This window comes from Ambystoma mexicanum, chromosome 5q (genome assembly GCF_040938575.1).
Source record: "Ambystoma mexicanum isolate Mex_15411 chromosome 5q, UKY_AmexF1_1, whole genome shotgun sequence".
In the NCBI taxonomy this organism is placed as follows: Eukaryota; Metazoa; Chordata; class Amphibia; order Caudata; family Ambystomatidae; genus Ambystoma; species Ambystoma mexicanum.
This window is the reverse complement of record NC_090933.1, coordinates 215,155,815-215,180,743: the sequence shown is the minus strand read 5'-3', so window position 1 is coordinate 215,180,743 and position 24,929 is coordinate 215,155,815. Positions and strand designations below refer to the sequence as shown.

At 45.6% G+C, this 24,929-nt stretch overlaps 1 protein-coding gene across 2 annotated transcripts in view; it reads right to left on the bottom strand.

Annotated features, from left to right (window-relative positions):
* The window catches only part of ZNF407 (zinc finger protein 407), a 2,669,902-nt gene that overhangs the window by 2,314,192 nt on the left and 330,781 nt on the right, over positions 1 to 24,929 (bottom strand). The gene's annotated exons all lie outside the window — the stretch shown is intronic.

Below are 24,929 nucleotides of genomic sequence, written 5' to 3'. Positions count from 1 at the left end.
CTGCCACAACATAAAGTCAGTGTCAATCAACCTCTTGGCAAATACGAATGTTGTGGGAGGCATATATTTTGCTTAAGTAAGATTGCCCATTCCAGACTCAGCAAATGCCGATGAATACAAACAGCACAGTGGCGGGCCAAGCCTCATGTAGGCCCACTGCTAAAAAAAAATCACTTTTGGTGATCAGTTAAAATCTAGATTAATTTCAGAATATGAACTTCTGGTGCAAATTGTTAGACGCATGCATCCTATAAAAGAACTCATTAAAAAGTAACAATGTTGAATTTCAAATCCATTACTTCATAAAATCGCATTATTTCCATAAAAGTACAAATGATATGTTATTAGACACGGAACAGAACTCCATATTCATCTTTTTGGCAGATTGTACCTCTCTAATGGGACTCCTACACGCCTACTGCTAGCTTTCAACTTGGTCGTCTTTCTTGGGGCTTTTCTGCTCTGTTCAAGCCATCGGGCCTTGACCAAAATGATAAAGGGCTCTTAAGTGCAATTATCTTTTCTGGCCCTCAAGCTAAGCTTGCTCTTACCCCTTTTTTACCCTTAGTAGCTCCACTACTCCATATGGCTTAACACAACTTCCATGTCCTTCCTACTTCCACAGGAACGGCGACCTCTAGGACCTCGAAAATCCTGCTGACACTGCCACTCCCCGAGCCACTGCGCTCCGAAGTTCCGGTAAGCACCGGTCCTTTGTATTGATACCTCTACCTGTGCTAGTTTTCAACGATTGTGCCCACTCCTATAACACCTTTTCTGTTTATCTCAACAGACCTCACAAGATACTTCCCGCCTTGGAATATCTCGTCCTGATGAAGGCCACACCATCAAAGCTCACCCAAGCTCACTTTCTGGCCGAAACACTGTCGTGTTGACTGTTATATTGTCTGTGTTGCCTTTGTTCAACCCCTCATTGTTTTGATATATATGTGCTGACTATTACATGCTATCACCTCACTAAAACCACTGGTCTCCTTCCCAAGGACCACTCAGTGGATGTGTAAGCATTGAAAAGACGTTGCAAATATTTGAAATTTGTCACTCACAAACTGGTTACTATACCTCCAAAATGTGTAAATACTGTTGTATCTTGTGTTACTGTCAATCAAATGTATCTACAAACACGTAAACTGCAGTTTTATTAAAAATCTAACTGCAGTACTCAGAACTGTCCTGATATATTTTTGTCAGAAGTAATTCACAGTTACTTTTACACACTTACCAAGGTGTAACCCCCCCCATAGGTGTGTGTGTTCACCCTTCGTTAATCAGCCAGGTATCCTATGAACTTGCTGAATTTTGCTCTTTAACACGGGACTACCCACCTGGGCAAGGCATCAACCAGGTGCCCCTTTTTATAAACATGGTGAAGGAATTTAGGCTGACATTTCTCTTTACCAATTAGCAGGAAAAAGTACAGACCCTCCATCCTTCATGGTCATCTCTTTTACTATTCCCCTTGGGTAAATGACGAAGAGTTCTGGAAAAGTTGACTTTTCTATACAAATCGCAACACTATGAACACGGTTTCCTTCTACCAGGATTACTTTATAGCGTCACCCATAAATCCTGCCACAGCCAGAGAGTTAATCAGTTTGCCAGAAATTGAGTCTACTGACTAGATTGTCAGAAGTTCCTCATAGCTATTCAATGTACAAGAAGAGATATTTTCTCTTTCATGGGCTTGTCAAAAGATAAAAGAATACAACCTCAATGGGCAGACACAAAACGCTGAGAGAGGTACTAGCAGGGTAGACATATCCTCTGAATCAGTCCAGGAAAAGGAAGTTGGGCTTTTCTCAGAAGCAGGTTTCTTTTGAAAGAGCTGGATTAGCTGAATAGCCATGTAGAATGGGGATTGTACTGAAACTATTCCCCCTGGGTGCCAAAGTAAAACGCTCTACGCAATGGAGACAGGCATATACTATCAGTTATCTGCTGGCAGCACTATTGGATCTTTGGTATGGCATGGTATTGTTTATTTAAATATCGCCTACACAGAGGCAAGTGTTGCAAAGCGCTCAAAGAGGGTGGGAACATGGGGAAAATATAAACAGTAACTAGTTTCTATAGACCATGGGTGGATTCATAGTTCTCTGGTTGCCAACCCCTGCCAAAACGAACTACATCATGTGACCAATGAGCACGTTTACATGATTAAAGCCTTCTACAGAAATGTTGGCTATATTTATTTGTGCTTATTTATTTTAAGACCACTTTTGACATCGACAATAGAGGTACTCTGAAAGGTTTTACAGGAAATGGAGACTCCAATAGAACTGGTAAGAGATGTTAATACTGTGTATAGTAATAACTCTAGTAGAGTTACATTTGGGCAGTGATGAGAAACCAATGAACTGTTCAAAGTGATTGTCGAGTCAGACAGGGCTGTACCTTAGCCCCATTCCTGTTTCTACTGTATATAAACACTTGTGTGTAGGCGCGTTAAAAATGCCATATAACCTGGCTGATACAATGAGACTAGAACGTGACACTCCTTTAATATGAGGTATGAATGTCGGGGTGCTACTTTATCCGGACGATGTTGTATTTATTTCCATGTCTCCTATGGAGATTAGAAAACAACTAGAAGCTCTCGAAAGGTTCCGTCAGGATTGTTGCCTCCGAGTTTTATTACTTCAATAACAGTTGCATTACAAATCTAGGAGTGTGAAATGTGCTGTTAAATTGAACAGCAAAGCCTTTCGACAGGTTATTTGTATTAGTATTTTAAATTATTGGATTGTTTTACATAAGAGCAATGATTTACTAAGTTTTGCAAGGCCTCTTTTTAGTATCTACCTCTTGCATGGATGACACTGAATCCAATTGCACCCAATCAATGCATCAACTGGAAGCAGGCATTCTAAAAAGTGACTCTAGTGAGTGCAGTCCGATGTACCAAGCTGGAAAATCATCTGCGTATCAAAGCCATAGTTGTAGAACTGGAATAAGAAGGTTCTAATAAGCTCTTAGTGGCCTGTGCAACTCTGCTACCGATACTCTTGGGCTTAGAGAAAGTTCAGATGGGGACTGCTATTGATTGGGACCTCACATTCAAAATCGATACAATCTAGTCCAGTTCAGAGTCATATTTTTGAGTTTTAACAGGACCACCTGATGCTTACCCGTGTTGAAAGTTGGGGTTGATTCTAACAAATGCACTGCTCCCAAAAGCAAAAGCAAAAAGAGTGGATGGAACAGATAGAGTTGACAGAACGGACAGAGTGGATCTAACTGAAAGAGTAGAGGGAACAGTCCGAGCGGATGCAACGGATAGAGTAGAGGGAACAGTCCGAGCGGATGCAACGGATAGAGTAGAGGGAACAGTCCGAGCGGATGCAACGGATAGAGTAGAGGGAACAGTCCGAGTGGATGCAACAGACCGAGCGGATGCAACGGACAGCGCGGATGCAACGGACAGCGCGGATGCAACGGACAGCGCGGATGCAACGGACAGCGCGGATGCAACGGACAGCGCGGATGCAACGGACAGCGCGGATGCAACGGACAGCGCGGATGCAACGGACAGCGCGGATGCAACGGACAGCGCGGATGCAACGGACAGCGCGGATGCAACGGACAGCGCGGATGCAACGGACAGCGCGGATGCAACGGACAGAGCGGATGCAACGGACAGAGCGGCTGGAACGAACAGAGCGTCTGGAACGAACAGAGCGGCTGGAACGGACGAAACGGAAAGGAGTGGACGGAAAGGAGTGGACGAAACGGACGGAATGGACGAAACCGACGGAGCAGATTAAATGAAGTAGACAGAGTGACGCAGCGGATGGAGTGGATCGAATTGGATGTCTTGAATGGAACTGGATGACATGGATAGAACTGGACGATTGGATGGAAATAAGCGGTACTGGATGGAACTGGATGAAACAAATCGATTGGATGGTGTGGATAGAGTGACCTAATGGATGGAGTGGCTGGAATCAGATGACATTGTTGGAACTAGACAGAATTGAGAAACTGGATGGAACATGTGAAACCGGACAGTGTGGAAGAACTGGACAGAGTGGAAGGAACCGGACAGAGTGGAAGGAATTGCTGCCATAATAGCTGTATCCACCTATATATGCTATATATCTGTATCGCCATATATATCTGTATTCCCATAAATACCCGTATCAACCCTGTCACTATATATCTGTTATGTCGCTATGTACGTCCCCACTGTCCTGTCCACGTACCTTATCTCAGGCGCTTTTACAGATAACCACCATATTACACCACCACGCTCACGCTCTACTATACACCATCATTCAACTAGAACAGTTATTCCCCTGATAATTCGGCCTAGCTGTTCACTTAAGAATACGACCACATGAACACCTCATCACCCTAATAAAATGCAGCTAGCTGAGCACATTCCGGCCTAGCTGCTCACATAGGCGTTACTCAGGCATAATGCAGCCAGAACCCAGTCTTGGTGTCCACCCACCAGACTGCACACATCCAACTGATATCTTCAGCACCACACCTATCGCTAGGAAGCAGCTATCAGCCAACAACTACACCAGCTGCACACATATCCGGTGCACCCATGCGCAATACGACAATATCTCTCTCTACTGACTTGAACTACGGATCCCGAGGGCGTTCAACCTACCAGCACTTTGAGGTCATACCAATGATATATGAGGTGCTATATAAATGCTAAGTAACATAACACTCCATCCTTATTGACCAAATAAACTAAGTTCAGCTAAAGCAGCAATCAAACCAGATTCTGTCCATTGCCTTCAATAAAAGTTTGAATTAAGTTCTTCCCCATTTTTTCAAATATTCTAGAAAGGATAGAGGGTTGAGGTGGGTGGTCGTTCCCTGAGTCCTTAGGATTCAAACTTATCTGTTTAATAATTGGAGGAATAACTGCTTCTTTACATTTTATTTAAGAACTGACCCTGTAATGAAAGTGTCTAGAGCCAATTTTTGCCATTGAAGGAATGATAAGCAATTGTTTATAGATGGGCAGCGGTAGGTGACCTTTAAGGTAGCCTGATATTTAGCACCATGGAAAAGGATCACACAACGGGATCTGCCCCTTGATGATCCACAAACGTGTAAGAAGGAAGCACAATTTTGTAAATAAGAAATCCATATACATTTGTGGTATAAAAAACCCCAAGGGATACAAATTGGCATGCTAATTAGCATTAAATAGATCTGACTGGGTACCTATAAGCAAGACAGAGTGGTATGATTACCTTACTCTGTGAAAGAAAAGGCATGAGATGGAAAGAAAAGTCAACATCTTAAAAGAGATGGCAGCGGCTGGAGGGAGAGCACATAGTTTTATGGTAGGCGGGCCCAGAAATGTTATTATTGGCTCTGATATAATGCCGAACCTGCGAGGGGTTGGCGTTCTGAATTGGCAAGGATTTAGTATGTGCTCTGTGACGGCATGGCATGTGAACGGAAGATAGCACAGGGGCAACACGCTGGTCTTGGAAGCAAGACCATGCAGAGCAACAGAGGTTCGAATCCAAGATCAGCGCTTAGAAACCAAACTCGGGTATGGTATTAGGCGCGTTATAAAAAAAAATTAAATAAATCATGAAGTAGACACAGACAACACACTTAAACTTTGGGCTATAAACTTTTAATCAAAAGTAAAGAAGTTTGGAAAAAGGTCCAACTTGCCCTATGCTAAGGGCGGAATTTCCTACCCAAATAAAACTAAAGATAGTTTGTCAGGAAGTCCAAAGCAAATCTGTCTATGTCCAAAACCTATACTTGCCCTCACATCTATTTGTATACAATGTGTAGGGATGTCAGCCTCAAAATTAGAAGTGTTCAAATAAAAGTTCAAAGCTTCGTCAAGCTTTTGGTTTTCAAAGGATTTCCCTTCCCCAAGGTTCCAATAGTTCACAATGCAAAAAGGGGTCCCCTTCCCCACACTTTCAAGTCTTTGAACAGTTTCTACACAACACAATTACTTGGGATACTTCCCAGCTCTTCTGGCTTTGTTACCTTTCAACAATTTCAGAGAGTTCAATTCCTTAATTTGAAATCACACAATCACAAGCTTTGGTAATGTGCTTTAAGTGGCTTTTCCATAAGTGGGTCTTGTCATTGTAGGTGCAGTTGTTGGACCACACGGTCCATCCATTACAGGTCACGCAACTGACACACCTCATTTGCATGTGGCCACTGTCATCTCTACAGTGGTGCTTGGTTAATTTTCATTTCACATCCTTGTGATGCTTTACCATTGCTTGCATTGCTACCATTCACTATTGCACTTTCACAAACTCTCATGGCTCTTGCCAATGCTTGTTCTCTCAAGTTACACAGTTCCTTTATGGCTGTTGTCAATGTGTGTTCGCTGAAACTGCTCAGTTCATTCATATTGTGCGATTCCACAAAACTGCTTTCATTCATACAGGTATTCAAATTGTACTTGCTTTCATTCCGTTCGGTATTCAAAATGCTCACTTTGCTTTACATCGGTATGCATTAACTTTTCTTGTAAGTCTTCCATGCTCGCCTGCCTTCCTCGTGTCCCCCTTCCTAGGCTGACCCACCAGTCTGTGCTTACGGCGTTCCAACGAGGCTTCTGGGTGCCACAGGCTCCCTCTCTCTCTCATGCAGCACCTTTGCTCCCTCTCCACAGCAGATCTACATGGCTTTGCTCCCACCACAGATGCGTATCTCGCAGCTCGGACCATGCCAGTGTCTGTAGAATTGGTTATTCCGCTTCTTGTGGCACTGAAGCCTGCCAATAATACACATTCTCTTTTGCCTGCATGTGCGGCAAAACATATGGCCTCAGACTTGACTCCTTTTGTGACCAACTTTATTAACGCATCTTTTTGCCACGGGATAGTGCCAGCAAAACTAAAACTTCTGGTTGTCTCTCTCCTATTGAAAGAGCCAAATCTGGATCATGACAATCTGCAGAATTACCGTTGCATAGCAGGCCTTCCATGGCCTGGACATTTTTGGGGGAAAGTGGCTACAATTCAATTTCAGGATTATATTGAAAGAGCGGGCTTATTGGACCCCCCACCCTTCAAATCAGGTTTCCGGCCTAAATTTGGGACTGAAACAGCACTAACCGTGGTATGGGATGAGCTGCTGCGAGCTGCTGATGACGGTAAGTTATCCCTGCTCGTAATGCTCGACCTATCTGAAGCGTTTGACACGGATGACCATGGGTTCTATTAGAACGCCTGGAAACCGTGGGTAACGCCTCAAAAAGTGCCCTTAAATAGTTTGCCTCCTTCCTGGGGCAGCATAAACAACGAGTACAGATGGAAGGTTTTTTTTATCTGACACACTCCTGCAACTCTGTGGAGTTCCTCAGGGCTCCACACTCTAGCCACTTTTATTACGAAAACATAACATTAGTTTTCACTCCTATGCTGATGACACCCAATTGTACATTAGTCTTGATGGCACAGAGGATTCCCTCATCAAGATTGGCAAGTGTCTACAAGACATAAGGGTATGGATGGCATCTAATTTGCTGCAACTCAACCCAGGCAAGACTGAGGTGATCCTGTTTGGACCTAAACATCTATTGGGGAAAATAAATAGTTCCCCCTCCTCCATAGCTCTTGGGAGCATGAGTCAAAGGTGAAAAATCTGGCCTGTATTTGGCAGCGTGCTATGGGCTGCGAGGGGCAGGCCTCGGCAAACATTCAAGCAGCATTCTACAATATACGGCTGCTGCGACAGCCTCTCCCATATGTACCGGAGAAGGACTGGGCTATGGTGGTAGGGGCCCTGGTAAATTCTAAATTGGATTATTTTAACGGCCTGCTCACGGGGGGCCCCTGCCAAACAAATACATTGTCTGCAAAGAACATAGAATGCTGCTGCGGGACTGGTGTTTGGGGTGGAAAAATGCACCCCGATCTCTGCCTTGGGTCGCTCCCTGCATTGGCTGCATTGGAGGACTGGATAAAGTTCAAGATCTGGTAGATTGTTAATGGATAATGGGTAAGAATAGGTGTAGGAGCTGTGCAAGGGTACATTTTGAGCTTGAAAGTTCCTAGATCAGCAGAAAATGCAGTTGCGAACCATCCGTGAACCACTTACCCGATCGCGAAGTGAGAATGCATTTGCGAACACATCATGCCGCGCGCACATGGTCACGTGAAACTGTTCGGAAAGTCTGCGATGACGTCAGATGTTTGCTGATGTCGACGAACGCAAAAGCAGTGTAAAAAGTTGCACAATGTCTATAGAAGTGTACAGAAGGTGGGAAATGGTAGAGTTTTAAGGTGAAACTTTGTAAATTGGACAAATATTTTGCTATAGTGGGGTAAGTATGATATTAGCAAGTTGTAGGAAATTAGCATGCACTGGTAAAAACCCATCAAATTCACTGAAAAAACATTGTTAAAAGGAACGTTATGGTTAAGTTGCACTAATAAAAACCTATGAAGTTCTATGAAAAACGTTAAATGGACGTTATGGTTGCAAGTAAAACTGAAAAAACCTCTGAAATTTACCAGCTATGCTAAGCTAAGCAACCATAACTCGCGCCACCACCGTGCACTGCTAAGACTTAACATCCAGGACATCAAAGATGATATCACAAATGTCACTGATGACATCACTGGTGATGTCACATATCAGTGCCACTTGTTTTCGTTCACCAACATATCTAGGCCAGGTGGTTTTGTTTACTGACAGTCAGAATATTAAAATTCAAAAGGTGCTTTATATCTAGACGTTAACCTCGTTGTATGTTTTTAAAGTACTTTCCTTAGGGTTTGGTCTGAGTTCATGGCGCACATACACTTTTCTTTTTTGTAACATTGTTTTTCCACACTATTTGTATTTAGAGGTAGGGTTTGGCAATAGGTTTTTTAGTGTAGGCCCTTTTATTGTGATGAGACACTGCAAGGATTGCATTATTATTTTTTGATGGTTGTACCTTGCTCCCATCAGTAGATTTAGGATAGATGGGCATTTTTCAAACCCTTTTTGAAGTTCAATGAACACCCTTGAACTGTGGTCACTTGTGTCCATCTTACTGTTGATACCATGCCGTCCTTAAAATTCATCACACAAGGATAATCTTCACAGATCGATCTAGGATGCTGGAAATGCCTTTTGGAGGGACAGGGCCTCCTGTCCATGTCCTACCATTTCTCTCTGTAGGTTTTCTCTGTTTTCTTCCGCTGAAGTCCCACCTGGACCTCTGGCAGTGCAGCTCTTCATTCTTATCTTTTGGTGAACATCACCCATGGGATACCCTTATAGCACCCATGGGTGGAGGTACACCCTTGTACCACTTATGTGTGTTTTTGGGCACTTGTGTGTGGCCCACACAGCAGGGTATGGGCTGGTGGAAGCTACATACTGACTTGACAGTGGCACTGAGTATCCTCCATTTTGGGATACCCAGGCCCTGCCATAGGAATCAGTGGATTCCTGACAGAAGGCAAGACTGCCCCTGTGGCCTCTTGGTTTCCATTGCCTTTTACCTTGTTTCTCAAAGTCCTGGGAAGCCCTGATTCTGTTCCTTCCTCCTGAATGGCTGGTGGGTGGAACACCATATATATCTCTCGTGTTCCCGTTCCCTCTGACTGGCTGTTGGGTGTAAATACCATACATGGCTCTGGGGCTGCCGCCTGTCAGACTGACTGGAGCCTTCCCAGGTGCTGCGTGTACACCCTAGGGGTGGGCCCTGTATGAATGGAGTCTGAAGTGCACTCACATTCTGTTATGGGTGTCTGGTTTCGGTATGTGTGACATAATGAATGAGACAGCCCTGACTGAAACTAACATGAATGCAGTGTAGTGTGCTGAAAGGCTGGGCACTTGCCCCAATCCACATCTTTTGTTATGGGTGTCTGGGTGGAGTGAATGGTCTGAACGCCTGTGAGCTTGATTGGCTGCCTGCCTGCATGAATGCCCTACTGTGCGATTGGCTGAATGAGCCTGGCTCAGCCAGAGTGAATGAGGGACAGATGTGTATATTTGGGGACCTCTCACTTACCAATTTGTTCAGCAGCTAAAGTCGTACCTTAGAAAGAAGAAACTGCTCCTTGAAGCCCAGCTGGAAGAGAAGCCTGCAGCTGCATTTCTTCATAAATCCGAAAACTGATGTGTCCCCCAAGGACTGATCCAGAGAGGACCTGCCAAGGAGACCTCTCCCCCAGCTAAGAGGGACCATTGTGCAAAACTGCTACTCTTCATCAAAGTATCCTGGGAGCCAGTCCTGTGTGCCTGCCATTCATAGAAGGGGTCTTCAAAGTCCAGAAGAGGAGTGCCGGCCATCTCAAGCCAGAGAAGTCCATTGGTGTCGCCCAGGTCTGGAGGTGCGTTTCGTGACCGCTGGAAGCCCTTACTCTCCACCGTCCAGAAGAGGGAGTCCCTGGCATAGTGCTGCTGGACACTTGGAGTTGCGAAGGCTCCAGACTTGGTGAGGGTCTGAGGTCCACTCCAGTGGCCGAGTCCAGGTCACCAGAAGCCGCCCAGAGGTTTGTGTTGCAGCCGCAGCACTGAAGAACCGAAAGTCGAACAACAGTGATATTCCGAAACCCGACATCAAAGGTGGCCTATGCATCCGTCGCCAAAAGTCATCAATAGGTTTCAAGGGGTCTTATCTTCATCCACCAAGACTTTAAGGAGACCACAGCAAGTTTCTTCTTCCCAAGGCTTCTACAGTCGGAGAAATCGTCGACCAAAGGAGAGCACTGCGAAGAGCCAAACTGTAGCCACTCTGAATGACTTTGGTTCCTTTTTATTCTTGGACTCAGCATCCCAGTGGCTCCTTCTTCCAAAGGGGGTCTATCCTCGGAGGGAATCATCGAGTAAAGCCAAGAAACTCTGCCACTTCACCTGCCAAGGCACCAAAGGTACTGTGACGAGGAAGAGCATCTTCCAGCCTCTGGAGTCGCCCAGGAGTCCCCGATTCATCTTGGATCCTGTTCACATGTGGCCTCTTAGGTACTTTGGGGTGGTAGAACCTTTTAAAAGAAAGCACAACGTTATTGAACAATATTGGACTGGACTGTAAAAGACAACATAAGCTACTCCCTTACTTTTGTATTACATGTTGCCCAGGTGGGGGTGGGGCTGGGGTGGAGGGATCCTCACTCAGAATTACTTGTCTAGCTTAAAGATAACATTTTGCCACTGTTCATAACTAACCTGCCTTTCTTTCCTATTATATGCTGGTTACATTTCATTTAAGAATTCACCTGCCATTTAAAACTGCAGTTAGTGCAGTTCTTACTGAACTTAAGTAGTGTGTGGTAGCAGATAGTGTATATATTTACCATTCTCTGAATAAGTATTCCATGTACAAAGTGTAATTATTTATATGTATATATTTGGCAGCGCAGTAGCAAACCTTATTTTATATAAAGAGGCTGTTTTATGACCTAACCTAGTGTATAGAAATTTCTTTGTGGGGGCTTTGGGGAAACACTGTACATAAGAAGCTGCCTGCATTAGCTCCTGAAAGCTTAAGCATGGCTGCTCACCATGATTACCAAATTGAGAGCCTTGCTGGGGTTGTTCTGTGCCTTTACCCTACCATATAGGGGGCAAAAGTACAGATACTCCCCTCTAGTCTTTACACTATGCAAATGAGACACTGCTGATCTTCCTGCCCCCCAACTACACTTGGGCGCAACACATTTAGTTTCTCGCAAAATACATCTAAATTATGCATTACGTCTGCCACCTAGTGTACATGTAGGTACAACACATTTCCTTCCACAATTCAATACAATGGCTAACTATGAAGAGTATCATAATGGCTAACTATGGAGGGTATCACAATTCAACTCAGAAGATAGCTGTTAGCACCATTTACATAGTAGTTAGTAGTGTAAGAGTGGCTGGGTTTCTAGAGCACAGTAAATATTGTGCTTCCTACCTTTATCGCCTTACGATGGCTAACTATTATAGCTTCATTTAGTGTAAAGCTATCTTACACACGTAGACTCAGTGTCAAAATGTGTAACGCTTACCTGGTATCCACGGGGACGTCACTCAGCCTGTTCTGACCTCTTATGACCTCAAACCCTTCCCTGGAGTCTCCTCAACTGGAGACTGGGCCTGAAACACAGGATTGGTAGAGTTTAACTCGCTATTGTCTCTGTGCGCTTGAACCCCTTCTTCCCCGGGGTCCAACCCCTCCCTTTGATCCACAGTTCACCTTGTTTTCTTGGAAAGTGTGCTTTCCGTCCTGCATTCAGCGCAGGGGCGCATTGATTGATGCGGGCTCGTTGCTGCCTACTTACTTCACTGGCAAGAGTCCGACAGGTAAATATAATGAGTCTTTTGAACAGTTCTCTAACTTCCTTCCTTTCCTTCCTTAGATGATGGCCGGCGTCCGGGGATGGTGACGTGCTGCTGAGATGAGTAGCGCTGAAGGTGAGTGAGCGCGATGCGACCCTTTCGTATTTGTATTGAACCGAGTTCTTTTTCTGTGTCTTTTAGGTGCTGCAACGTTTTCAGCGTGGATGCCGGTTATGAAGAAGAAATGCGGTGAGTAAGCGCGGTATGCGGCGCCTCTAGATGTTTCCACGCTAACCTGGAGTGTCTTTTCCCTCTTGCAGATGGATGAGAAGTTCCGGAGACAGAGTTCCCCCAGAGCGGCTGGGATTCAGGTAAGCGTTTGAAGCTCGTACAGTCTTTAAAAAACAAGCTAAGATTTGCTGAATGCTTACTAATGCCTTTTTTTCTGTTCTTGTCCCCTTTTCCTTAGGAAGCTGCATGCCGGGATGGAAGGGCACCCCCGAAGATGCCCGCAGAACAGAAGGAGCAATGAATGATGGGCAGAAGCGCCGCAAAGTAAGGCTATTCCAAACAGTGTTCTTGCAGGAGCTGAGCACAGAAGAAAGATGCAGGCCTACTGGAGACCGATCCGAACACGGTGAGTGTCACGCTGCAGGTGCAGAAAACACAAAGCATGTTTCTCAGCCTGGGCGTGGCTTAAATAGTCTCTGGGTATCCCAGGTGTCTCTGGGCTGAACCACACCCAAAAGACTAGACTGCACATGCAATTCTGGGAACTGAAATATGTGGGGGCATCCGCCTTGTCCCCATCAATGCACTACAAGTCCAATCCCCAATGTTATCCTATGGGAGTGAGTGAGTCTGGTACCACAAGCACCAAGTCTGACTCCAAGTGGGTCTTTGGAGGGATGGAGAGGCCCTTGAGTGATCGTGGCCTGGCTCCAGCCGGACATCTTGGAGGGCTGGGACATGAGGGGCAGGAATCATGACAAAATGGCTACCTAACACAATTAGGCTAGATAACTGGTATTAAGATTCATGGGGTTTTACTGAAGTAGAGTAATGGTTGTGCTCCCATCCAAACCACACTTACCTAATCCGTCGCTGTAGGTTGTCTGTGTCAGGTGTCCCAGGTGAACACAGGCAAACACAGAGTGCAGCTGCTACTTTGGGAGCTGCCCTTTGCCAAAGACCCTTAGCCGATGGCTGCCCGGTCAAGGCTGCCCTGGGAATGCCAGTGAAGAAGGGTGTTTCCTGGGCATGTGACCAAGGACACAGGCCAATTGGAGGGAGTGAAAAGCAGGCAGGGGCCTATGTATTACTAACTGCAAGCCAGGGGAAACCACTGACAAAGGACAGGCACCCCTAGCCAATTGCTATCAAGATGGGAGGAGAGAGTAAAAAGCACTGAAACTATCAAAGGACCACACCCCCAAGGCAGTCCTCTCTAGAAGATGAACCAGCACAAAAAATGGACCCCAAACAGGCTGGAAGCTTCTTACCCGGTGCTTGCTTTAGAGGATGCCTATGGATTACTCTTCAAGACTATGCATTGTTCAGCGAACTCCTCTTTCTAAATAGCCACTCCCTGCCTCAAAAACCTTCACACCATATGTCCACCCCAACCAATCAACCTCCCTCTAATTCTCATCCTTGCACCTTACACACCACACCAGAACATACCCCACTGACAACAATCATGGGTCTAGTCAACACCACAAGATTACAACATTGTGAACAATACTCCTCCTTTCAGCTCTGTCACATTTCCCCCACAATAGTGGGCAACAGTTCCCTAAGCATTCTCTACACTTTCAGTCGTAGAGGTATTCCTTTGGGATAACATACTCTCCATGTATACGCCAATTCCTTAGAAAGCACACTGACGGGCAAGAACCAGGTACTTCTGACCTGCACCCCTCAACCCCACAGACTTTGCATCTGCCTCTCTTGCTATCCCACTAACACCCCTACTCTTTTCTTACAGAGCCATATGTAGAGAGTTCAACGAAATGGTAGAAGGACATGTTAACAAAACCACTTTATTATTATGATTCTTATTATTATCGGCCTGGTCTTTTATTCTCTTTGAAGAAAATACTCTCTTAACTTTTTGCGTTGTATTTAGGTGATGTTGCTTTTGTATGTCAATTGTGATAATCCTTCAGATGGCGTCACTTCTCCCCAGGTGAGGATCCTTTCCCATGAGGCTAGGGTGGTGAGAGCGGCAACTAATAGTTACCCTAGGGGTGGCACCATGTGGGAAGTTCTCATGGGGAGGGACTCCTCTCTTGGAGATAAGGATGCAATTGGGAGGAACAACCCCTGTGAAATCCCACCACATAGGCTGACCATTACACCCAAATCATATCCACATAAGATCACATTTGAAACTATGTGTTATTTTGAAATAACAAAAGTACTGAGATGAAGAAGCACTCAAAAATGCTACATTTGAGCAGGACAAAAGCTAGACCAGCTGCTGTTCATTGGAATAGCGTTACGCTGGGGCTGCCCCTACTATTTAAACTGAACAGCAAAGACAGACTGTGTTCTTCATCCCCTGACCTTTCTGGCAACTGCCCGTGCGGTTCTGGCAAGCTGTGATAGGACCATATGGCGAACCAAGCGACCGAGGAAGCCACATTGATGCCTGGAGAGCTGATGTAGGGCTTTGGGAGATCGCAGCTATGCTTGTCTCCAAGGCTAAGAAAAGTAATAGCAGGACACCTGGGAAATTTCTTGCAAATCAGTTTGGAGCTGACGTAATAGACTTGCAGTGACTGAGAGATGGTGGCACGACTTGTAGTGGATGGACTGTTTGGTCTGACAACAGTGCCAAAACCGCCTACTGTAGCCTACAGCAAAGTCATGTCGGTGACTACCGAGAGAGTGTGAGAGACCATGGTGAAGGCGTAACTTGTGATGGCGTGAGTGAGGGGTCCGACGGCCACTCCGAAGCGGCCCACAACAACTTGAGGGGGAGCGAGATGAGACACGAAGGACTGCTAAAGGTAGAAGTTGAGCTAAGAAGTGTGGACCTGTGACCCCTGGAAAAACCGGTGAAGAGTTCCCTGAGAAAAGGTAAAGGGAATGCACACAAGTCTGGGAGGGGGCTGGGAAGTTACTAGACTGTGAAAAAAAGTAGAGAATGTCGTCAATCATTGGGTGATTCAGTTCCAAGGCCAGTTCCACAAAAGTGTGATACTGGAGAATCGAGAGGATCTCAAGGAATGGCTGCATCATCCCAGTGGGTGTGGATCAAGAATTTGATAAAACACTAAGTTGTGAGGCCGCTGTGTTCTGTGATGCACCGAATGGGAGGGGGGAGCAATTCATTGACTTGGTGTCATTACTGTATAGAAGCCTGGTTGCTAAAGTAAGGGTGAATGGCCAAATTACATCAACAATGGTTCTGGAGAGGGGTACGCGTCAGGCGTGCCCCCTCTCTCCCTTGTTGTTCGCCCTGGCGATAGAGCCACTAGCGGAAAGAATAAGGGATATGCACATACACTGAGGAGTCCAACTGCACACCCACATAGTGGCGATATCACTGTATGCAGATGCCATGGTATTGGTTATCCAAGACCCCTGCACTAATCTGGACCCAGTCATGGGGGAGGTTCAACGATTCGGGGAACTATCAGGGCTGAGGGTGACCACCAGCAAATCAGTTCTATTCCCATTGACAGACAAGGTGGAGCAATATCAGGGTGGGTGGGGGTTCCAATGGCACATGATCCAGATCCGCCATCTAGGGATTAACATTGCAAGGGACAACAAGGTTGTATACAAAAGTAATTACATAAGAGTGCTGGAACAGGCAAAAGTGGCTATGCCCAGATGGAATTCGCTCCCTCTTAACCTATATGGCAGGATATCTAATCAAAATGACACCGCTCCCCAGGTTTCTGTACGTCTTATTAAACAACCCTATAGAGGTACCTAGGGAGTATTTTCAGGAACTGAAATCGACAGTATTACAATTCATCTGGGCTGGCAAACAGGCAAGAATCTTCTGGGACAAACTAACACCACTCATACGGGGGGGGTGTGGCTAGCATTGCCAGAGTTTGAAATGTACAATAATGTGGCACAAGCGGGGTTTCTCCCCTACTGGTTCAGGGTGCGGGAAGATAGACGGCACATGGTGGTGGAAAGGTTAATCGCAGCACCGGCACCGTTAAGGTCTATAATTCTCACGGCACCTGGCAGAACCAACCAGGTACACAATTTGGTGCCAGGTGCACAGTATGGTGGATTTAACCTGCAGGGCATGGTCTCGCGTAGAAAACAAGACCGGGGGGAGGTTCTCTATTCGCCTAGGTTCCCGGTAATATATATCCTTGAGGTCACTGTCACCAGTGAGACAGGGTTTGTGTCCTTGATGAAAAGACAGGAGGTGACACACTTTGGGGAGCTTTTCCCCAACAAAACGTCTATATCTCTGGATTTGCTCAGTCGTGGGGGGTCTCAAACTGATTTTTGAGAAACTTCCAGAACCTCCTGTTTTGCCTATTAAAAAGTAACTTTGGGATTCACCCTAAATTACTAGGGTAATCCAGATGTAGATCCCTTTCTCACTGTTCTTAGAGAGGCAAAGCTCCACCTCAGTGATAAGGCCCAGCCAGGCCAAAACACGTGTCCGTGGTTGCTGTTGGTTCTCTTGTTCAGATGAGAATTGCCTAGCATTTGGGTGCTGGATTGCTCTTGGGCAGGACAAAGACTGATATGTTGTGGATATTTCTCTTCGGTGAAAAGGATAGTGAGCTAAGAAATCTGGTTCGGGACTCCCCCGTGACTGAGGCCGGTAGAGAGACTCCCAGAACCCCGTTTTGACCATTGTATTGGGACATGTCAGGTATACGGCTCGGGTGATAGTCCGTTTTCCCTCACGGTGTGCTAGCTGTCCATTAGAAAGTGTTCATGTTGGGAAATTGGGGGGGGGGGTTGAACTCCTAAGTATCCTACTTGGTAGGATGGAGTAAAGGTGTGACAGGGAAGGGGATACCGCGTCTCGCTATCCGGTGTCCCACCTCCACTCCCAGAGGACCCCTCACCCAGGTGATCATCCCACACTTGTCCACCCCCAGAAACTGGATCCAAAAGCGATAGCTGTGTCCTGGCCACCTGGATGACCGATCCCCAGGGACAAACAGGTAATACACCATCAGGTTTCTCACAGAATCCTGCAGAGTCCTCACAGAAACCCTACCTAAAGTTTCCTCCCAGGTGGCATGGGGAAGGCAGCTGCTACCTGATCCTAACCCTGGGGGTGGCACTAGCCGGGAGGAGAAGGCCCCCAAGGGAATAGGAAGAAACAGTTGGGTGAGACACAGTATTTACTGTCCTCGGAGGAAGGGATGTCAGTGATTCCCAAATATGTAATTCCTTGTTGACAAAATGAGATTGCTTGTTCCAAAGCTATTCATCCTGGGGGGTTGGGAGAACTGTGCTAATCAATCATGTATTAAGCATACAGCTCCCCTTAATGAATTCTTGCAGTCAACAAAAGAACATTAAATATGGACATCAGAACATTACCATCTTAAGTTCTGAAAAAGCAAATTCTTATTTGATTCCAAATCAATCATCAACTTCTTTTAAATGTCCTCCTAAGAACGTAATCAAGAATGCAAGACAAGTTAGTAGATGTAAAAACAAAGTTCAGCAAGAAAGGAGTAATTTGAACATTGGGTACGTCAAGTCCCACAATGCCCAAAGTACTGGGTCGAAGATGGGGATTTGGAGGCACTGGACTGCAAGGTGCAGTCCAATTATTCTAATGACCCACACCTGAGAGGGACTGAGGAGAAAAAAGGGCCCCCCTCAGGTACAGGCAATTAGCATATGCAAAAGAGGGAGTAATGGTCTAAACTCCACGTTGGCATGGCAGCAGCAGTTGCAGGGAAGCAGAGTCTGGAGCCACTGCTGTGTGTGAAGCAGATGCTGGCTTTGTGAGGGTCTCTCCCCATTATAACCCTGAATGTAGAGGTTGCACGGCACGAAGCGTTAAATTTAAAGGCTTTCCGCCAAACAACGTGTGCTGCAGTGGCTAGCGAGCGTGGAGAAAGGAACGCTCCTCTCCCGATCAGTCCAGGATGCGGAAACCATACAGAAGTATCTTACCTTGTAGGGGGAGGCGGAGGAAGCGGAAGACAGCAAGGCCGCGGAGCGAGCGAACAGGTATGCAGCACCTGGTGAGTTCAATAATATTATGAGACCCTGAAATGCTCCGTGATCTCCTGCTACCCTTTGTAAAGAATATTTAATACTGAACTAATGCACAGAAGTTAAAGCGGCAGACTAGGAATAACTTTTGAAACCAGTCTGATGTAAAACAACTAAAGTGGAAGGATAGGAACTTTAGGTCCAAACAAGAAGGTTATAATTGTAATTATAAAGTCAACAAAAACTATCATTGCCAAAGCCAAGGGAGGGCAATACTGAAAGATATGAACAGACAATATTGACAAAACCAAAAGTCAGCCATTAAGAAGCAAACCAACTGTAACCTCTATTGTCACAGAAAGGAAAAGGCAATAGTTGATGAAGACTAAAACAAGCACTGTCTAAGGAAAAGAGGAGCAAGTGTAATAAAAAGCCATTATCAGCATTTGGTTGATTTAAGAGAGGGGAAACGAGTGTGGCAGAGGCGCTGCCTTCCTGATAGTCAGCATTCAGGAGGAGAGGAGCAGAATCTGCATTGAATGTGGTAATCAAAAGAGTGGAACAAACAGCATCGATGCGTTTTCCCAGAAGAAATAGCCCACGGAAACATTAAAAAACCCAGAAATAAAAGCCTGAGTGGGAGATTTGGCTGAATTTCGGCCATTCGAAAATACCGAACGGCCGAAATGTTCAACCAAATCCCCCATTCGGTGCTAAGCTGAACCCAAAAGTTAAAAAAATAAATAAATAAATAAATAAAAAAGGAATGTACTCTGCAATCACGGAAGTGAAAGGGAACAGGCGTTGCAGGGACACAGTGAGTCGGCGGCACAAAGCAAAGTGTCCCGCATCAAGTTAAGTGTGTGGGTGGGGCCAAGTCGGAAATGTTCAGGGGAGAAAAGACTGAAGGTTATTTTCAGAAAAATAACCTTCAGTCTTTTCTCACTCGAACATTTCCTTCACGGGTTTCTAACCCCAATCCGTAGCGCATATTGAAGTGGTTTATACTGATATCATTGAAACCAAAAGACTTTGTGGCGGAAGTGCAGCCCTCCTGAAACTGAGTATTCAGGAGGAGAGCACAAAATCAGGCATTCATGTGGCATAAACAGCATCAATCTGTTTCATGTCTTTCTAGAATAAGTGTTAATTACTGAAGTGGTAGAAAGTCAAAAGACTTTGCCAAGTTGCTGGAAGTTAACTTTACCTCAAGAAGAACTTGAGATAGAGTTAGAAGCTTTCAGTGCTGGCAGACGAGTATCCCAGAGCACGTGGCTTTGTAGTAGTAGACCTGGCAGGCGAGGGGACCAGGATAATGTTATTGAAGTACTGCGCTGTGGTTAAAGACAGTGGAGAAGAAGAAGTAACAAGGCCACTAAATGATTTTATGAATCAGCGTCGAATCATCCTGACAACTGTGAATGTGGTTTTGGTTCTCAAGAAGTTGTGTTGTACTCTTTGCTACAAGTGGAGAAAAAAGATTTGTTGGAAAGACCAAGTGAAATACTTTTTGGAGTAAAAATAATTTTATCACCAGAACTGAACTTTCCTATTTTGAACTGTTAACAGAAATTCCTGATTTGAATCTGGGGGAGGGAACATTACGCAGGTTACAAGGAGAAACGGTTATTAAGTTTATGGTTAACATAACTGGTTTAGTTCTATTTGAAATGCCATCTATTCCTTTCACGTGTTTGTTGTAGAAATGTGAGGGACAGATTTCTTTTGAGTGTTTCCTTTAGTTTATTTTGAAAGGCAGTGAAATCCTCTTTCAGGTAGGGATAGTGAGCTGTTTATCAAGCCCTTTTAATTTAATAAAATGGCATCTTCTGAAAAACGTTCACAAAGTTGTCTGCCTCACATTTCTGACCGCTCACACTTGCCTCACATTTGGATAGATTTGTGAAGATTAGCCATGCGTCATATTTAGATAGATTTCATAGGAGGTTCAGAGGCCTCCTTGTGTGGTAAGCCTGCAGGCTTGAACTCCTACTTGTGCCCCTTCTAAATTGCTTATTTAAAAAAGATATTGTAATATCCCTGCCTGGTGTGGCGAGTCAGTTTCCCTTGCCATGAGCCCTTCCTGCTTCCACCTCCCTCCCTTCCTGCCCTGCGATTGGCTCTGCTGCGGCCTCTTTAATCTTCACTCTAAGGCAGCCTCACTGCATGTGCAACTGCATGCGGCTAAGAGCCCAGAGGTAAAGGGCATCTCCTACAGAAGCAGCTCCAGATTGTGTTCGCCGTGGGAGCATGTAGTGCAGCCGTCAACCAGCAGCAAAGGTTGCGGCAAGGGGGAACAGTCATTATTGCTCCCTATTTTATTGTCCCTCGACTCTTATTACTACGTTTAGCTAAGTTCGCAGTCTGCTGCATGCAGCAGATGTACGTTTCCCCTAATCTGGCATTAGGTGAATTGTCATAGTCAGCCAGTCAGGTGTTTCCCCACTACCTGGAAAAGTCGAATCTGTGCGTTTTTACATTTGCTGTTGTGTTTGAAAAGGGAATAGTTTCTTACCTGTAACTCCATTTCTCCAGCATTGGTATCTTTCATGGATTCACATGCTTAGAATATCCCCGTCGTCGGACTGGGAACCCTCAGTATATTTATAAAGAAGTTTTCCATAGGAAAACATTTCGACACTTCCGTGTCCTATCTACATCGTTTTGGGTCGCTTACGCCTACCCCAGTAGGACATAGCGGTATAAATAGCCCCACCCCCATGGCTCCCTTCAGATTTTAACCCCCAAATTAGTATGGGGCATATATATATATATATATATATATATATTTGCATGCAGGGGCGGTCGGCGGGCGCATGGGACGCATGTGAATCCATGAAAGATACCAATGCTGGAGAAATGGAGTTACAGGTTAAGAAACTATTTCCTTCTCCAGCATTGGATCTTTCATGGATTCACATGCTTAGAATAGATTGTATAGCAGTACCCTTCATTTGGAGGTGTGCAGTGCAAACCAATATTATCATAGCCACACATGCATTTAGCCATGGAAAAAACTTCCAGTCATTGTACATTAACAGTAAAAACCAATTAAGATACATTGGTAGAAGGAAAACACCCCTCTATGGGGCTAACCTTACTGAAACAGGTGTCGTAGGACTGCTCGTCCCATCTGTATATCCTCTGCATGTTGCTGCTCGAGGCAATAATGTCGGTTAAATGTATGCGGCACCGACCAGGATGCCGCTTGACAGATATCCTCCAGCAGGATTCCTGACCACAATGCCGCCGATGACGAAGTGGATCTTGTTGAATGGGCCTTTGGGCGCTTTTCCAGCGGCTTCCCTGCTTTCGAGTGGCAAAAAGCAATCGTCGACGATACCCAGCAGGAAAATCCTCCTTGCTTTGAGATCGCTTTTCCCTTTGCCGAAGGGCCATAAGCCACAAACAGTTGTCTTGTACCTCTAAAGTCTTGAGTACGATTGAGGTAAAACTTTAGAGCTCTTTTTACATCCAATGTATGGAGAGCTTTTTCCCGCGAAAGACGAGGGTGTTGCGAAGAATGTCGGCAGTACAATAGAAGAATGTTTGTGGAATATAGTTGGAACTTTTGGTATAAAATGAGGATTGGTAGCCAATACCACTTTATCTTTGTAAAACCTCAAGTATGGCGGATCGATAACTAACACCTGTAGTTCCGAAAGTCGTCTTGCCGAAGTAATAGCCACCAAAAAGGCTAATTTCCACAATAAGAATTTTAAAGAGGACGACAACGACATAGGTTCGAAATGGTGCCTTCATTAGTCCCGCCGGTACCAGGTTGAGACTCCAGTTCGGAGGAAATGTTCGAAACAAGCCTTTTAGGAAATGTTTAACTAATCGATCACTAAACAGTGGTGTTGAATGTCTTTTACGAGTGAATCTCGAAATGGCCGCCAGGTGAACCTTTATCGAAGAAAAAGATAAACCCCTTTCTGCTAAGTGCAGCAAGTATGGAAGAATCTGCTCTGCCGCGATATTGAGGGGTTCCAATCCTGGTTGATCCCTGCACCACATGCAGAATCTCCTCCACTTACATGCATATGAAGTATTCGTGGACGGAGCCCGCGCTGCTTGTAAAATTCAATGAGTCTGATGAAATGGTCAGAGCCCCAAATTCGGAGAAGTCCGGAGCCAGGCTGAGGCTGTCCGGGTCGTGATGCCAAACTGCTCCCTTGTCCTGAGATAGAAGGTTTGGAATCTTCTGGAACCTCATTGGTTGCGTTATCGACAGCTGGAGTAGGTCGGAGAACCACGACTGCCTCGCCCAGTAAGGGACCACAAGGATCACACGACATGAGTATTTGTGAATCAATTGTAGAGTCCTTCGGATAAGTGGAAACGGAGGAAATGCGTACACAAACTTGCCCGTCCACGGGAAGGAAAATGCTTCCCCCAGTGAGTCGGGTTGTGGCCATCTGCTCGCATACTGTGTGCACTTCTTGTTCTCTCTCATCGCAAAGAGATCGAGGGATGGATGGCCCCATTTTCTGAAAACTTTCGTCAGTTGCTGATCGTTCAACTCCCATTCGTGCAGTCGATTCATCTACCTGCTGCGAGAATCCGCCTGTACATTTTTTACTCCTGGCAGGTGGTAAGCCAATATGCTTATTTTCTGTTCGAGAGCCCAACGCCATATTTCCTGAGCTTCGGTCGAGAGAGTTCTGGAACGAGTACCTCCCTGTTTCCTCAGGTAGAGCATTGTCGTTGTATTGTCCTTCAATATACTTACGACCGATCCCTTTATGCATGGTAAGAATGATTTTAGAGCCCAACGTACCACCCTCAACTCCGGTACGTTGATATGAAGGTTCGACTCTTTCGGTGACCACTGACCTTGCACTTGCAGGGACTCCAGATGGGCTCCCCATTCAGTCAGAGATGCATCCGTCACCACCGGCATTTGAGACTCTGGTTCCTGCAGGGACATCCCTCTCGTTAGATTGTCTAAGTGCTGCCACCACCGAAGCGCTTGCAGAAGCTTGTTGTTGATAGTCAATTTGTCTGACCACAATCCCCCAAGAAATTCTTCTATTGGTCTCATGAGGAGACGACAATTGTTTACTAAGGGGATACACGACGCCATGGCCCCTAGCAGTGACATGTATTTTGTTACCGACACCCTGGTGTTTGCTTTCCACTCCTTTGCCTTGTGCCCGAGTTTTTGAACTCTTTCCAAGGATGGTTTTACCAGTCCTGCCTGCGTCAGGAACGCCGCTCCCAAAAACACCAAGTTCCTTGAGTGAGTTAAGGAGGACTTCTCGAACTTGATCGCAAAGCCTAACCGCTGCAGAAGTCGCATAGTGGCTTTTAGACTTGCTTGTGCTATTATCGGAGACATCCCCATGATCAACCAATCGTCCAGATAAGGGTAAACATGATGACCTTTTCTTTTTAGCCAAGCTGCTATTGAAGCCAAGCACTTTGTGAACATCCTGGGAGATGACTTTAGTCCGAATGGAAGTACTTTGAACTGATAGTGGGTTCGTCTGACTACGAACCTTAGAAATCTTCTGTGTCGTCGACGCATTGGTATATGAAAATATGCGTCTTGCAGGTCTAACAACGCCAGAAAATCCCCCGGCTGTATAGATCGGATAACCTCCTGAAGCGTGAGCATTTTGAACTTCAGACTTTTTAGTGTCTTGTTGAGATCTCGGAGATCTAGAATGGGTCGCCACTTGCCACTGGATTTTTTGACAACGAAGTAACGGGAGTACACTCCCTGACCTCTCTCGGCCACCTGGACCAATTCTATAGCCCATTTTTGCAGCATAAGCACCACTTCTTGTTGTAATATTTGAATATTTGTAATAGTTGCGCCAAAAACACAGGTGGAATGTGCGGCGGCACATTTTTGAACTGCAAAGAGAGACCCAGTTTTACTGTGTCTAACACCCAACGATCTGATGTTATTTTCTCCCACTCGTCGACGCGGCAAGACACTCTTCCTCCCAGGACATCCTGAAGCTCGTCATTGTTGGGTCTTCGACTGCTTGTCTTTCGTGGACGATGAATAACCTCCTCTTCTAGAAGCCTGATAGTCTCGGCCTCTTCTAGTCGCCTGGGCAGCTCGCCTGTAGCCTTGAGAGGAGTAAGATGGTCTGTTGAAACTGCGGTCCCTGGATGACACAAATCGGGAATTTCCTGATGCTCCTCTGAAGGGGTGAAAGGTTTGAAAACTTCTACCGCTAGCATGCGGTGTCCGAGTCTTCTTTCATGCATTTTAAGGCCTCGTCCATCTTCTCCCCAAACAATTGCTCCCCTTCACACGGCATATCAAGCACTTTATATTGTACCTCTGGCCTAAAGTTCGTACACTTAAGCCAGGCTTCCCTTCTCAAAACCACTCTGTTGTTTATTTGTTTGAAACCTACTTCCGCCAGGTCTACAGCAATGTTAATTGAGTGGTTTGACGCCTCTTCACACTCACGCACCAGCAACATAGCAGGTTTTCTGTGCTCATCTGTCAGATGTTCCAGGATGGGGGCTAAACGGTGCCACATTTCTTT